This window comes from Crinia signifera, chromosome 12 (genome assembly GCF_055691185.1).
Source record: "Crinia signifera chromosome 12, ASM5569118v1, whole genome shotgun sequence".
In the NCBI taxonomy this organism is placed as follows: domain Eukaryota; kingdom Metazoa; phylum Chordata; class Amphibia; order Anura; family Myobatrachidae; genus Crinia; species Crinia signifera.
The window spans coordinates 34,750,534-34,765,864 of NC_139228.1; positions in this window are offsets into that span (position 1 = coordinate 34,750,534).

Below are 15,331 nucleotides of genomic sequence, written 5' to 3' on the forward strand. Positions count from 1 at the left end.
AAGACGCTCATTGTGTATGCACTGAGTGGCTTCCCCCCCCCCCCCCCCCGTGATGTAAATGATCATCGCTGTCCATACACGTTGGGCATAGTCGCCCAGTGTGTATGGACCTTAAAAAATACTGAATATTACATATGGCAATGATAACACAGTAAGAAGTATTAACCTATTCATTAATATAAAAAAAAGATCAAGGAAGACATATTTTTATAACATGGGATTATCTCTGAAAATACTGAACAATGAGCAGTTATTAAGTGTTTTTGCTACTGGAACATAGAGTACTAGCTAGCCTAGGGGGCAATACTTTCATGTATTTAATGGGAAAGAAAATGTCAGTGTATCATAGGAAGAAATGAGTTTAGTAAAACATATGATTCAGATTGTTACATACACCGTCCTCCCAAGATGTGACCTTAAGCTGAACATGCAACTTTTACACTATTCAGATGTTGGTTGGTGTCAGATGCTGCTGAATTGTACAGTGACTTAAATAATAAAACTTTTGTAATAGTGATATTTAAAATGGAAGACCTGGTTCTAAAGAAATAAAGAGCAATTTATATAAAGTTCCAAAAAGCCAATTTCCACATATAAGAATAAATCAATAAAAGTACCAGGTATCTGTTTATAAAAAATGATAAAAACTCTTATGCCCCGTACACATGGGGCGATGCACAGATCGCACAGCCCATAATCGATACACCAGTGATGTGTGCTGAGCGGGGTTTCGCCTTATATTGTTTATAGCAGTGATGGGGAACCTTTGGCACTCCAGCTGTTGTTGAACTACACATCCCAGCATTCCCTGCTATAGTTTTGCTATTTGGCCTTTCTAAAACTGTTGCAGAGCATGCTGGGATGTGTAGTTCAACAACAGCTGGAGGGCCGAAGGTTCACCATCCCTGGTTTATAGGCAAAATTACGTGATCTAGCAGGATAGACAGTGCATACACAGTCTATCTCTGCCGGCGACAGCGCAGGACCGCGCATCGCCGCCACCCAGGGCGACCCATGCTTAATTTCTAAGCGATCTAGTCAGATCACTTACAAATGGTGTTAAAATAGCCCTGTGTGTATGCCCCTGTACAGGGGAAGAAAGGTTTAAAATGATAAACCCACAAAATTGCATATATCTTATTTTATGGAGGTAGGTATGGAAAGGTCCGGGATTGGAAATATCTACCAGGACTGAATACCGCTTTAGTGTATCTATAATGAAATAGCAGGAGAAGTATTGCAGGATATAGGTTCTTTAATCAGCTTTTATACATTTAAAGCTGATTAACTACATAGTAGTAGAGTGGGAGATCTTTTAAAATGTTTAATGTCACAATGTAAATTATTTTAAAGGTACTTGTGTATTTTCACGGCATAGTTACGTAGTCTGCGTAGCATCTCTGTCAAAATCAGCGTAGTGTTCCCGCGGCCAGCGTAGGCAGCGTCCCTGTCAGTATCAGCGTAGTGTTCCTGCGGCCAGCGTAGGCAGCGTCCCTGTCAGTATCAGAGTAGTGTTCCTGCGGCCAGCGTAGTCAGCGTCCCTGTCAGTATCAGCGTAGTGTTCCCGCGGCCAGCGCAGGCAGCGTCCCTGTCAGTATCAGCGTAGTGTTCCCGCGGCCAGCGTAGGCAGCGTCCCTGTCAGTATCAGTGTAGTGTTTCTGCGGACAGCGTAGTCAGCGTCCCTGTCAGTATCAGCGTAGTGTTCCTGCGGACAGCGTAGTCAGCGTTCCTGTCAGTATCAGCGTAGTGTTCCCGCGGCCAGCGTAGTCAGCATCCCTGTCAGTATCATCATAGTGTTCCCGCGGCCAGCATAGGCAGCGTCCCTGTCAGTATCAGCGTAGTGTTCCCACGGCCCGCGTAGTCAGCGTTCCTGTCAGACTCAGCATAGTGTTCCTGTCAGTTCGTGGCTAGCCGAAGCTTACGTAGTTAACGGTCAGTCAGGCGTCCCTGTCAGTATCAGCGTCGTGTTCCCACCCGTTCGCGGCCAGCTGGAGCTTACGTAGTTAGCGTAGTCAGTCAGCATTACATAGTTAGCGTAGTCACTCAGCGCTTATTACATTGTGTGGGAACGATTGACCATTTTAACCTGCCTGACATGACAGGTGTGAATGTGTTCTTGAAACACCCCCACTATCCACTCCAGCCCGAAGTGTGGTGAGTGGACACGCCCTCCCGACCTTTTCATATCCGCATTATCCACGTCGGCGTGGAGTTGATTTTATAAAGTGTGGTGAGCCCCGCGAGGGGACGCGGATTACTTGACGTCTAATCCGCGTGTGCTCGCCACGCTTCGGGCTCGCCACTCTTTATAAAGCCAACTCCACTCCGACGTGGATAGTGGGGGTATGAAAAGGTCGGGAGGACGCATTCAGCTTCCACTCGCCACGCTTTGGGCTGGCGTGGGTTTCAAATGGAGGCATTTGCCAGTATGTAACATGGAGCACTGGCAAATGTGTTCCACCCTACCGCAATAATTACTGAGACGCAGGAGCGTCTGAGACATTCCTGCGTCTCAGACAGATGGAGCGCCGGTGTCTGCCAGTGCAGGGGATATGGCTGTTACCGGCACTGCGTGAGAGACGCTCACTAGACTTTCCAGGAACGCGGGGGACAAAGCTGCAGCACCCAGGAACTGTACGGTGACTAGATGCCTAACGGGGACACTACACTGACTACGCAGGGCCGCCGCGGAGTCACTATGCTATGCAGCCGTTGGGCTACGCCAGTGGTTCCCAACCCTGGTCCTCAAGTACCCCCAACAGTGCACGTTTTCCAGGTCACCCAGCAGGTGCACAGATTATTCAGGCACATTTTAAAAGATCCACAGGTGGAGCTAATTATAGCACTGATTCTGTGTGGAGACCTGCAAAACATGCACTGTTGGGGGTACTTGAGGACCAGGGTTGGGAACCACTGGGCTACGCTGGCAACGTAGTTTAGCCTATGCTGAAAACGTAGCGTAGCCTGCCACCGTGAAACTACACAAGTACCATTTTAAGTATCTTGTGTGTTAACAGGCAACAGGACAGATAAAAACAAAAAAAGTGGCACTTGGTTTGATCTTGAGTGCTGGGTCATTTAGACGGGTGCATTCTGACCCCCTTTCACACTGAGCAGAAAATTACTGGGTTAAAAATGTCAACCTGGGAATTTGCTGAATAATACCCTTTTCTCTATCATTCTTATGGGATACAGGGAGTCGTTCATAACGATGGGGGAAAAGAGCTTATCCGAAGGAGACAGGCACATATAAAAATTTATACAGGGTGTACTGGCTCCTCCCCTCTGCTCCCCTCCCTCTAGCTTCAGTTTGAGAACTGTGCCTCAGGAGAAGCACGCATCAGGAAGAGCTCCAGAGAGTTTTTCTTCTGTTTTATTTTCTTTATTATTTTGGGGCTGCTGTTTGGACTTAACAGCAGTCCTGCGTCGTGGGAGACTAGGGGAAGGGTTCAGCTGCTGGCCACTTCAAGGTACCGAGCTGTCCCTGCCACAGGACCACCGTCCTGAGTGGGTGATGTTACCGCGGGCATTGCGCTGCAGCGCGCACACCCCTGGCACGCCGCACACCCCTAGTCCAGTCTGAAGACGTCTGTGGTGAGTATTACCCCGGGGTCCCCCGCCGTGGGGTCCCCGGGTTATTGTGCGGCAAAATGGCGGCGGTATGGCGGTGCCCTGCACAGGGACCGCGTAACCCCCTGCCTACACTGAGACAGGGTACAGTTCCTGTTTTGTCCAGGGCAGTTACCAAAGAGGATTTGGACATTCCCCAATGTCAGTCTCAGTATAAAACGCAGGTAAGCTCCGGCGCCATTACGCTGGGCGGAGCTTACCCAGAGTGAGACCAGCTCTGTGAGGGCGCCAAAACCTGCTTCCTGCTTCTTCCCTGGCTGCTGGAAACGCCATTATACTGCTCCAGACACTCCTCAGCGGTGTGGATCAGAGGGAATCTGCTTGCAGAGACAGCTTCAGGTTTTCAGCGCTTGTGTACTTGTGCACTTGCCTGCTTACACTGTAAAGTACTGTTATTTATACTGTACTGTATTACCAGCTCTTCTAATCGGAGAGCTAAGGTTATCAGGTGTATTGGTCTCCTCCATTATCCTCTGTACACCACCCCACTGGCTTGTTAAGCTGTACAGATCAGATAAGGCTACACATAGTATTTATCTGGTTAATTTCACACTGCATATCCACTGTGTGTGCGCGCTGTGTGAGGGGAGACTGTTTGTTTGTCACAATGGTGAGGAAACTTACATGTATGGTGTGCAGTGATAAGTTTGTGCCAGCATCTTCATCACAGGTGACTTGTGAGTCATGCATGTCCCCTCAAAGTACTGGGGTCCCCCCACAACTAACTGGGCAGCAAAGTAGCACACAGGACAGCTCACAGGAGCCAGCCTGGGCCACAGGTATAAAAACCATGCTTGAGACTGTAACTACACAGTTAACTGCTACTGCAGCACAGACCCAGAGAGTACAAAGGGAGCTGGCTGTCCTCACTGCCAGAGTGGATGTAATTACTCCCACCCCTGGGGATACTCGTAAGAGAAAGACCCCCTCTCAAACCCCTGATTCCGGGGCTGATGATGGGGATGATGGTGATGATATGGATGATGCAGACGCAGGTGATGACGAGCCTGATGCTTCACAGTCACTACTGCGGGGCACAGAGCCATTGATTATGGCAATCAGGGAGGTGTTGGACCTTCCCTTAGCTGAATCCACAGCAGGTGATACCTTCTTTGCTACTCAGAAAAAGGCAACAGGTAGTTTTCCCTGAGCAGGCTGACCTGGAAAGTACATTCAAGTCAGCGTGGAATAACCCAGAAATGAGGTTTAAAGTGGCTAAAAAGTTTAAGTCCACGTTTCCCTTCGATCCTGAGGGACGTAAGGTGTGGGAGGAGCCACCAGAGGTTGATGCTTCTGTGTCTCGCTTAGCCAAAAAGATGGTACTCCCAGTACCAGGGTCGTCTTCACTTAAAGACACCACGGACAGAAAGGTTGAAAACACTTTGAAGTCCATTTTTACTGCTAGTGGCGCGTGTCAGCGTCCTGTATTAGCTAGTTGCTATATGGCCAAGTCCATATACACGTGGGCCTCCCAGATACAGGAAGGTCTTCTGGGCGACATGACAGTTGCGCAGGTGTCTGAAAAATTACACCATATTCAGGACACTGCTAAAGTTCTGTGTGAAGCGCAGAAGGAGTTAGGTGCCATTAACGGCCGTGACTCAGCCATGGCAGTGTCTGGGCGCAGATCCCTCTGGCTCCGGCAGTGGGCTGCTGACGCTGACTCCAAAAGGAGTGTAGAAAACCTCCCCTTCACAGGTGGCAGGTTATTTGGGAGTGATTTAGACGAATTAATCTCTAAAGCCACGGCGGGAAAGTCCACTTTCCTGCCATCCACTCCACAGGCGCCAAAGCGTCCTTTTCAGGCTCACTCCCAGCAGCAGTCCTTTCGGGCTAGTAAATTCCGCCCTAAAGCAAGAGGCGGTTCAAACGCTGCAAGAGGCTCCCGTGGTAAATTCAGGAAGCCTTCCGCTTCGGCCACCGCAGAGCGGCCATCTGGGGCAGCTGCAGGAAAACCCGCAGCATGACGGTGGGGCTCCACCATTAGCTCCGGCAGAGGTGGGAGCCAGACTGGCGTTCTTCGGCCAGGTTTGGGAAGCCTCGTGCCTCAATTCTTGGGTACAGGCTCTTATTACGCACGGCTACAAGCTGGAGTTTGCAGTTCAGCCACCTCAGAGGTTCTTCAAATCAGGCCTCCCAGCGTCCCCAGAGGACCAAGTGGTGTTGCAGCAAGCAATCCAAAAGCTGGTGCAGGCCAAGGTTATAACCCGGGTCCCTCCCCTAGAGAGGGGGCAGGGTTATTACTCGAACCTATTTGTAGTTCCGAAACCGGACGGGTCAGTGCGCCCAATTCTGAACTTAAAATCCCTGAATCCCTTCTTGAAAGTAACCAAATTCAAGATGGAGTCCTTGCGGGCCGTGATAGCGGCACTGGAGGAGGGGGAGTTCTTGGCGTCCCTAGATGTGAAGGACGCCTACCTTCACATCCCAATATGGCCCCCTCATCAGAAATACCTGAGGTTTGCGCTGTTAAACGAGCACTATCAGTTTCGCGCACTGCCATTCGGCTTGTCCTCAGCCCCGCGCATATTCACCAAGGTGATGGCGGAGATGATGGTGGTTTTAAGAAGAAAGGGTATCTGCGTGATACCATACTTGGACGACCTGTTGGTAAAGGCGCGGTCGCCACAGGAACTACAGACAGCTCTACAAGTTACCATACAGACCCTGTCGGGCCATGGTTGGCTCCTGAATCTGGCAAAGTCTTCTCTGATCCCTTCACAGAGACTCCAGTTCCTGGGCATGGTGATGGACACAGCTCTCATGAGAGTGTCCCTGCCACAGGACAAGGTGTTGGACATCCAGCGGCTGGTCACAGACTTGCTAAGGACCCCCCAGGTGACAGTACACCAGTGCATTGTCCTATTGGGAAAGATGGTCGCCTCTTTCGAGGCTCTCCAATTCGGGAGGTTTCACAGCAGGATTTTCCAGCTCGATCTCCTAGCGAAGTGGTCCGGTTCACACCATCAGATGCACCGGCGCATTGCGTTGTCATCTCGGACCAGACTGTCACTACAGTGGTGGCTCCACACGCCCAACCTGCTGGCAGGGCGTCGGATTGGCATCCAGGATTGGGTCTTAGTCACCACGGATGCAAGCCTCACGGGATGGGGGGCAGTGACCATGGGTCAGTCCTTTCAGGGCAAGTGGACCCTATGGGAAACACGCCTCCATATCAACAGCCTGGAGTTACGTGCTGTGTATTACGCACTTCTGAAGGCGGGCCCTCTCCTCTGCGGTCAGGCGGTCCGTATACAATCAGACAACGCCACCACGGTGGCATTCCTGAACAGACAGGGCGGGACCAAGAGCAGGCCCTGTATGAGGGAAGCATCGAAGATCCTGTCCTGGGCAGAGAGTCATTGCCAAGCGCTCTCGGCCATCTTCATACCCGGGGTGGACAACTGGGAAGCAGACTTCCTCAGTCGCCACGAGCTCCACCCCGGGGAATGGAGTCTACACCACCAGGTATTCAATTCTCTGGTGGCTCGGTGGGGGACCCCACTGGTAGACTTGATGGCATCAAGAAACAACTGGAAAGTATCCAGGTACTTCTCGAGGGCAAGAGACCCTCAGGCAGAAGGAGTGGACGCCCTCTCCATACCGTGGACGTTCAACAGCCTGGTCTATGTCTTCCCACCGATTCCCCTAGTGGCTCGGGTGCTAAGGAAGATAAGAAGAGAAGGAACCGAGGTTATTCTGGTGGCCCCAGACTGGCCACGAAGAACGTGGTACCCGGAACTTCTAAGTCTGCAAAGGGACTCGTGGCGCCTACCCCTGCAAAGAGATCTACTCATGCAAGGACCGTGCGTCTTCCAGGCCTTGGAACAGCTGCGTTTGACGGCCTGGAAGTTGAACGGCAGATCCTGATTCAGAAGGGGTTTCACACTTCGGTCATCAGAACTATGACAAGTGCAAGGAAACCGGTAACAGCTGCACATTACCACCATATCTGGAAAAGATATGTGGGTTGGTGCGAACAGGGAAAGTTTTCTCCATCAGAGTTCAGACTTGAAAGATTTCTTAGCTTTCTTCAAGCTGGTCTGGATCTCGGCCTACGCCTAGGCTCTTTGAAGGTGCAGGTATCTGCGTTATCAGTTTTCTTCCAGAGGAAACTGGCTAATATTCCTGAAGTGCAGACATTTCTGCAAGGAGTATTGCACATACAACCTCCTTTTGTGGCCCCTACTCCACCGTGGGACTTGGATGTTGTGCTGAAGTTCCTTAAATCCTCCTGGTTTGAGCCCTTGGAGGAAATTGACCTGAAATATTTAACCTGGAAGACAGTGGTCTTACTGGCCCTAGCTTCGGCTAGGAGGGTCTCGGAGCTAGGGGCGTTGACTTGCAAGAGTCCTTATTTGATATTCTTTGAGGACAGGGCAGAATTACGTACTAACCCGCGTTTTCTGCCCAAAGTGGTGTCTGCGTTCCATGTGAACCAGCCAATTGTGGTTCCTGCTGGTGGGCCTCATTCTGAGGTGCCGACGTCCTTGGACGTAGTAAGGATTCTCCGTGTCTACATCAGGAGAACAGCAAGGATTCGAAAAACTGATGGACTTTTCGTCCTTTATGATGCCCAAAATATTGGACGTCCTGCTTCCAAGCAGTCTATTGCACGATGGATATGTGCAACCATTAAACAGGCTTATGCGGTAGCAAAGCTGCCTATGCCTGTTGGGGTGAAAGCTCACTCTACTCGTTCCGTGGGGACATCCTGGGCGGCTGCCCGAGGAGTTTCGGCCTTACAATTGTGTAGAGCAGCCACATGGTCTGGCCAACACACTTTTGTCAAATTTTATAAGTTTGATGCTCTGGCCACTGAGGATACTCAGTTTGGGCAAGCGGTGCTGCGGCAATAGGTTCCGCACAATCCCGCCCGTTCTGATATCTTTGGTATATCCCCATCGTTATGAACGACTCCCTGTATCCCATAAGAATGATAGAGAAAATAGGATTTTAATACCTACCGGTAAATCCTTTTCTCGAAGTTCTTATGGGATACAGGGCACCCGCCTCTGTGCGGAGGTTTGCCTTGCTCACTTTGTGAGATATGGACCAATTCTGGGTCCTTCTGCTACCCTTCTTGTTCCTGGCGGACATAGGGTGTAGGTTACCTAGGTAACTTAATCTTACATAGTGTACCTTAAAGGTCCACGAGTGTACATGGTCACTTAGGTGATTATTCTATGCATTGTTCCAGTTGGAACACAGTTCAAAATAGTTGTCATGTTGACATGTTCTTAGGCCCTTAGACTTCCCAGGTTATGGGGTTGCTAATGTGGTCTGTTATGTTGAATGTTGGGTGTGCTGGATGAATCTCACCACGGTAAATATACACATATTCCTCTCATATTGTTCTTCTCCTTCGGCACAGTTCACTTAACTGAAGCTAGAGGGAGGGGAGCAGAGGGGAGGAGCCAGTACACCCTGTATAAATTTGTATATGTGCCTGTCTCCTTCGGATAAGCTCTTTTCCCCCATCGTTATGAACGACTCCCTGTATCCCATAAGAACTTCGAGAAAAGGATTTACCGGTAGGTATTAAAATCCTATTTTCAGACGGAAAAGTCTGAAAATCCAGGCAAATACACAGCATTTCAAATGCCGTGTCATTTTGCCGGGTGCAGCCTGACCCCCCTTCACACAGAAGAACAAATTACCGGGTTGAAAATTTCTACCCGGTAATTTGCTGAATAACACGGGTATTTCTTCTGTGTGAAAGGGTCAACATGGGTCATAAATCCCATGTCCTCGACCCTGGTCAATACCAGGGTCGGAGACACGGGATTTACGACACGGGTGTTCCCTTTCAAACAGAAAAAGGGCCTGTGTATTTAATTAAATTCCCGGGTATATTTAATGCTTCACCCGGGTATTTCATTTTCTGTGTGAAAGGGGCATTTCTTCAGTGAGAAAGGGTCAACCCCGGTTGTCAACCTTAGTAAAGGCCATGGTCGTCAATCCGGATTTACAATTTCACACTGAACAATTTAGTGCATAGATTTGCTTCACTCGGTACTTTGATGTTCAATGTGAAAGAGGTATTAGACACTTTCATTGTACTATGTAATATCTGTACACTTGTAGAACCCTTTTCCCCTTTGAGGCTTTATGCCTGAGAATTTCGTAAACCAGAGTTTTAATCTCCCTATTGTATACATTACTTCTGCCCAAGGTAATACTCATGAGAAGGCCTGGGAGGTAGACTTGGAATGAAATTAAGTCTGAAATAATGCTGCATCTAGTTCAGTTTGTGTTAAAATGAAGGAGAACGCATTTAAATTGTTGTTTACATGGTATTACGTGCCCTCTGAATTGAACTGAATGTACTTAGACATGTTGGGTAGATGCTGGATAAGATATAGATATATAGATAGTCCCAGTTGTCTGGCTTTCTAATGAAAACAAGCAGAATCAAAATAGATATATCCAAAAGATAGATGAGATAGAGATATATAAAATTTAGGTTGAACTTTATGGACAAAATGTCTTTTTTTCAACCTTAACAACTTTGCAACTATGTATAACACAAAATAGACAGATGGAGTACCTTGGCCTGTCCTGTGCTATATAGCCGTATTCCTGCTGTATATTTTTATTATATAAAAACCACGGCACATGTTTGAAATTGAAGGAAGGAAGGAAGATTGAAACATAACTTAATGGAAAAGCTTGCAAAAGAGGTGAAGTATTCATGGAACATTTTCCCAGCCGTTGTGGCAGAAACTCAAAGATAACATCATCGGGGTTTGTACAGAAAGCCTATTTCTGTCAAAGTCTACAGTTCTATGCAAATCTATATCTAGCAGACCTCTAGGTGTGTCATTTCATACTGCACTGTGGCCCGGGCTCATACACACAAGGTAGAACAAGACAACTTTGCTGTAAGAAGTCCCCACCCACTACGTACTTAGAAGCAGGAGGTACAGACCATCAGCCGATCCACTGTTGATGTAAAATACCAGCAAACCATAAGACCATTGGCTGGCGCTTTATCTCCTTTTACCTTATCTCCACTTATCTCTTCTCCAGGCTTAATACATCTGCCCCATTGGGGCAGATGTATTAACCAGCGTTAAGTGCAGAAATGCACTTAATGCTAGTTAACTGGAGGGATTAAGTTTTCCCTAATGTATTACTAGCGCATTTAACGTGCGCTAGTGACAGCCCGCCGAGATACGCTCAATGGGGCTGTTCCCCGAAATTCCCCTCAGTGATTAGCGGCCGGGCGATGTATTAAAAGCCGCCCGGGCGATGTATTAAAAGCCGCCCGGCCGCTTTCGCCAGCTCAGGGCTAGCATTGTCCTATCCCCCAATGCGGGGACAATGCTAGCCCTGCTGCTGGCTCCGGGCTGCGCTGGAGATCTCGCGATAAAGGTGAGATCTCGGGCATGCCCATTACCACCGGCTGGGGGGAAAGCGCAAGTGCGCACCTGCAGGGCTGCCTGGGGAGCCGATAAGCAGAGCCAATAACGATGGTCATAACGGCTCTTCTTATTGGCTGGGGGGTTAATACATTTGCCCATAACTGGTGCCCGCTTCTCCACGTTATGCATGAGAAGCAGGACCCGTTATTTTAAAAACTTTATGGCCACCATCATACATCTGCCTCAATATGTCTTATGTGTACCCAGAAAATATATGACCAATATCATTCATTACATCATCCAGTGTGTACACACATGAGTATGAGTCATTGGGTTGACATGCATTGAGTTGACCACTGAAGGTCGACACCTGAAATATGTCAACCTGGCTATGATCGACAAGTCAAAAGTCAACAGGAGTTTATCACTTTTTTTTTGTCCCGAATGTCAAGCTACAGTAGATGACTTGGACACCGTCAAAGTGTACCGCTGCGCTCGGCATGCTTCCGGCACGGTGCCTCGCTGCCTCAGCACACCATTCTATTCTCCCTCCATGCCCTAGTGGATGGTCTGGCATAAAATAATCTCAGCACAAAAAAAAAAAACCCTGAAAAACTGATGTTGATCTTTTCACTCTCAACCTTCCAACCCTGTCAACATTTCAGGTGCCGAATAAAGGCTTGTCACCCACCCTTCTATGGTCGACCTAATGACCATATCCCAATCGCCATTGGATATAAAACTTGTTACTATTTTTATATTACCAAGTACAGTTAAAAAAAGAATTATGCAGATTTTAACTGGTTACATTGGAAGATTTTAGGCAAATATGTGAACATTTGGGGCCAAGTATCTGTATAGCAGACCCGGTTCTTCCAGCATCATGCTAATCACCCAGATTACAATGGAAAGGCTGCAGGGATTAGTTCTGTGTCAGGTGGCGAGATCCTGATGCAAACCATCCCCTGACCCACTTTCTTTCCGATCATAAGGGATCAGATTTGAAATAATTGGAAGCAGGGAAATGTGAGCCCAATCTGGTAGCTTTGCCACGGAGAACTCACAGTGTACACTCACCTGATATTCTGCTTTTGCCATCTCTGTCATCCATTCTTAGTGCTTTATGGTTTTTCAATAATATTTTTATTGTATCAAAAAATAATATAGTGGTGGTGTGCCTCCAAAGATTGTTGATGTAAGGTTTATATCAGCTTCCTTACTCTGGACAAGCAGTCAGATCATACTTGCCTACCTAAAGTGTCTTCTCTCTGGGAGAAGTCCTGAAGGGAGACACACTACTGCTTTTCCTGAGGACAATGCAGGTCATTTACCTCCACCCCCGAACTGGGACCTCCCATTCAGTCATTAAGTCCTGTCCCCATTAATTTAAATGCCGTGATTTGCTGCTCTTTGGGGAGGGGGTGGTACTAAATGACACAATGATGCAGGGTGCCGTTAAATGAGAGAAGCTAGCCCACCTTCCTGGGACCCAGGACCCTCTCAGCCATTTCGGGATGGTTAGTAAGATGCTTATGTTATTTATACAGTATTTCACCAAATTTGTTCCTGTTTTACAAAACTGCCAGACTAAATATATGGTACTTATATGTTAGTTGGGCGCCCATTTTACATACGTACGCACGCGGAAGAAAATCGCTATGCTTACGGTAACTAAGTTACTATGGTAACTATGAATACACTTAAATTAAGTAAATCGTGAATGTGTTCCTAAAACTATCCACGCCAACCCGAAGCGTGGCGAGCGGCGGCGGAACGCATCCTCCCGACCTTTTCATACCCCCACTATCCACGTGAAGTCGATTTTATACAGTGTGGCGAGCGCAGCGAGCCTGAAGCGTGGTGAGCGCAGCGAGTCCCACAGATTACTTTACATGTTTTCCGCATCCCCTCCTGGGGCTCGCCACACAATATACAATCAACTCCACGCTGACGTGGATAGTGGGGGTATGAAAAGGTCGGGAGGACACGTTCCGCCGCCGCCACTCGCCACGCTTCGGAGTGGCGTGGATAGTGGGGCAACGCTGCGCTTGCAATGCTATGGGGTGGTGTGGATACTGCTATGGGGTGGTGTGGATACTGGGAGGAGTACCTACAATTGTCACTATCGCATTGCAAGGTACAATGCGATGCGATGCCTTAAAAAATAGCAGGGAATCAATTATTTAGTAATATCGCACGCATAGTGTGACACTAAGAGTGGAAATTTGAGTACAATGGGTATGATAATCGTACTGGGCGCCAAAGTTAAAATATAACAGGGTTTATTGGTACAAAATGTTAAGAACATATAAAATACAATGCAGTGTATGAACACATAAAAAACACAAGTCCGGAATGTGCACCCTGCTCTGGGCTCCAAATACCTTAGCACTGGGTTGGTCCTGAAGCAGGCCAAGAAGAAGAGCACCCTGATGCTCGAAACGCGTCGGCAGTGACTGGTATCCACAATCCCCATCAGGACCAACCCAGTGCTAAGGTATTTACACTCACTTGTGTTTTTTATGTGTTCCTACACTGCATTGTATTTTATATGTTCTTAACATTTTGTACCAATAAACCCTGTTATATTTTAACTTTGGCGCCCATTACGATTATCATACCCATTGTACTCGAATTTCCATAACCTAAAGGTCTGAGGGTGACCTTAGTGATAATCATCAGGCAGCCGAAGGAGGCGCGCAGGACCGAGTACCCCCAAAAAACCATAACCACTAAGAGTGGACATGCGATGCGATTTTCTTACGCAGAATAGCCCACTAAGCAAATAGTTTAGTGAGCACCCAACTAACATCTAAGTACCAAATATATTTGTAAAAAAATAAAATAAAAAAAATTGCACTTCGTTTGACTTATCAACCTCCTTCCAGCACAGTAATGGTCATACCGTATGTATGAAATGTCTGTGGTATAGCACACCGACAGTTGGGATCCCGACAGTCATTAGCTCGATGTTGGGATCACGACTGCCCGGACTAAGACAGCTGGGGAAACGCATCAAAGCGCTTCCCCAGGTGTCTTAGTTCGCTGAAGGTGCTCGCCAACTATTCTGTTCTCCCTCTATTGGAGTCGTAGACTCCCAGAATGGAGAATAGCCAGTGGCTGTCGGGTAACAGTCAGTTAAAAAAACACAGAAAAAAGCAGCGCTCACACTTAATAATGAGTGAATCAAATTACTTACAATTATATCTATTTTAATAGTATCAATGAATAAATAAAGTCAAACATGCATAAATTGCATGTGATTGCATACATAAATATACAACAATAAATATACACAAAATAATAAAAATGTAAAAAAAACAAAAATATGCTAAAAAAGTTTAAGTTAAAATCATGTTTGGTAACCAGATCGCACGTGGAATGGGAGGTCCCAGTTCGGCGGTGGAGGTAAATGACCTGCACTGTCCAAACAACGTTTTAGTCCCAAATGGATGGAGTCCAATAAACGGCAAATTGTAATCATATGTGCCTGCTGAGGGAGTGGCTGATGTTGGTAGCCTACCTTCAACCTCGTGGCATTTGGTATCCAATGTTGTAGGAAATTGGCCGAACACTTCCAGTAGTTAGGGACACTGTGGTCAGAGAAATAAGCAGGTGAGTTCTCCAATATACTCCCAGGATCTGGAACAAGGCAGCACCAGCGCGTTTCACCGGACTAGCGCCAGCTTTATCGAGGACCTTGAACAATTTCCTACAACATTGGATACCAAATGCCACGAGGTTGAAGGTAGGCTACCAACATCAGCCACTCCCTCGGCAAGCACATTGGATTACGTGTGAGCGCTGCTTTTTTCTGTGTGTTTTTTTTTGGTGTTTGATTTGTGGGGACTGACCCTCCCTACTGAAGCAGCTGCTCTAATTAATTAAGTAGCTCATAAATAAGCGCTCCTGGGGTCAACACCTATGTGCTGACCCTCTTTGGTACGGTTTAACAGTCAGTTTACAGTACTGGACAGAGGCTACAGTAGAGGAAATGCAAGATCTCTTACAAGCAAAAATACACCATTTGCATAATGAAGTTTACACAATCGTATTGCGTAAATCAACAGAATAAAATAAAGGGTGTACACATAGTGCAATTGCCTTGCTATTCGATTGGGATCAAATAGCAAGGCAAACACATTCGATTTGGACTTTATTGTCTTGCCTGCACGGTTTATTTTTATATTTGATTTTGGGGGCAATGCATCGGGATCGAATCGAAAGCATTCGATTTGATATGGCACATGTAAGCAAAATTTAATAGAAATACATTGAGCCACATGTACATCCTATTACATTACTGCAGTTATGGGGATATCCAATTAACCCAT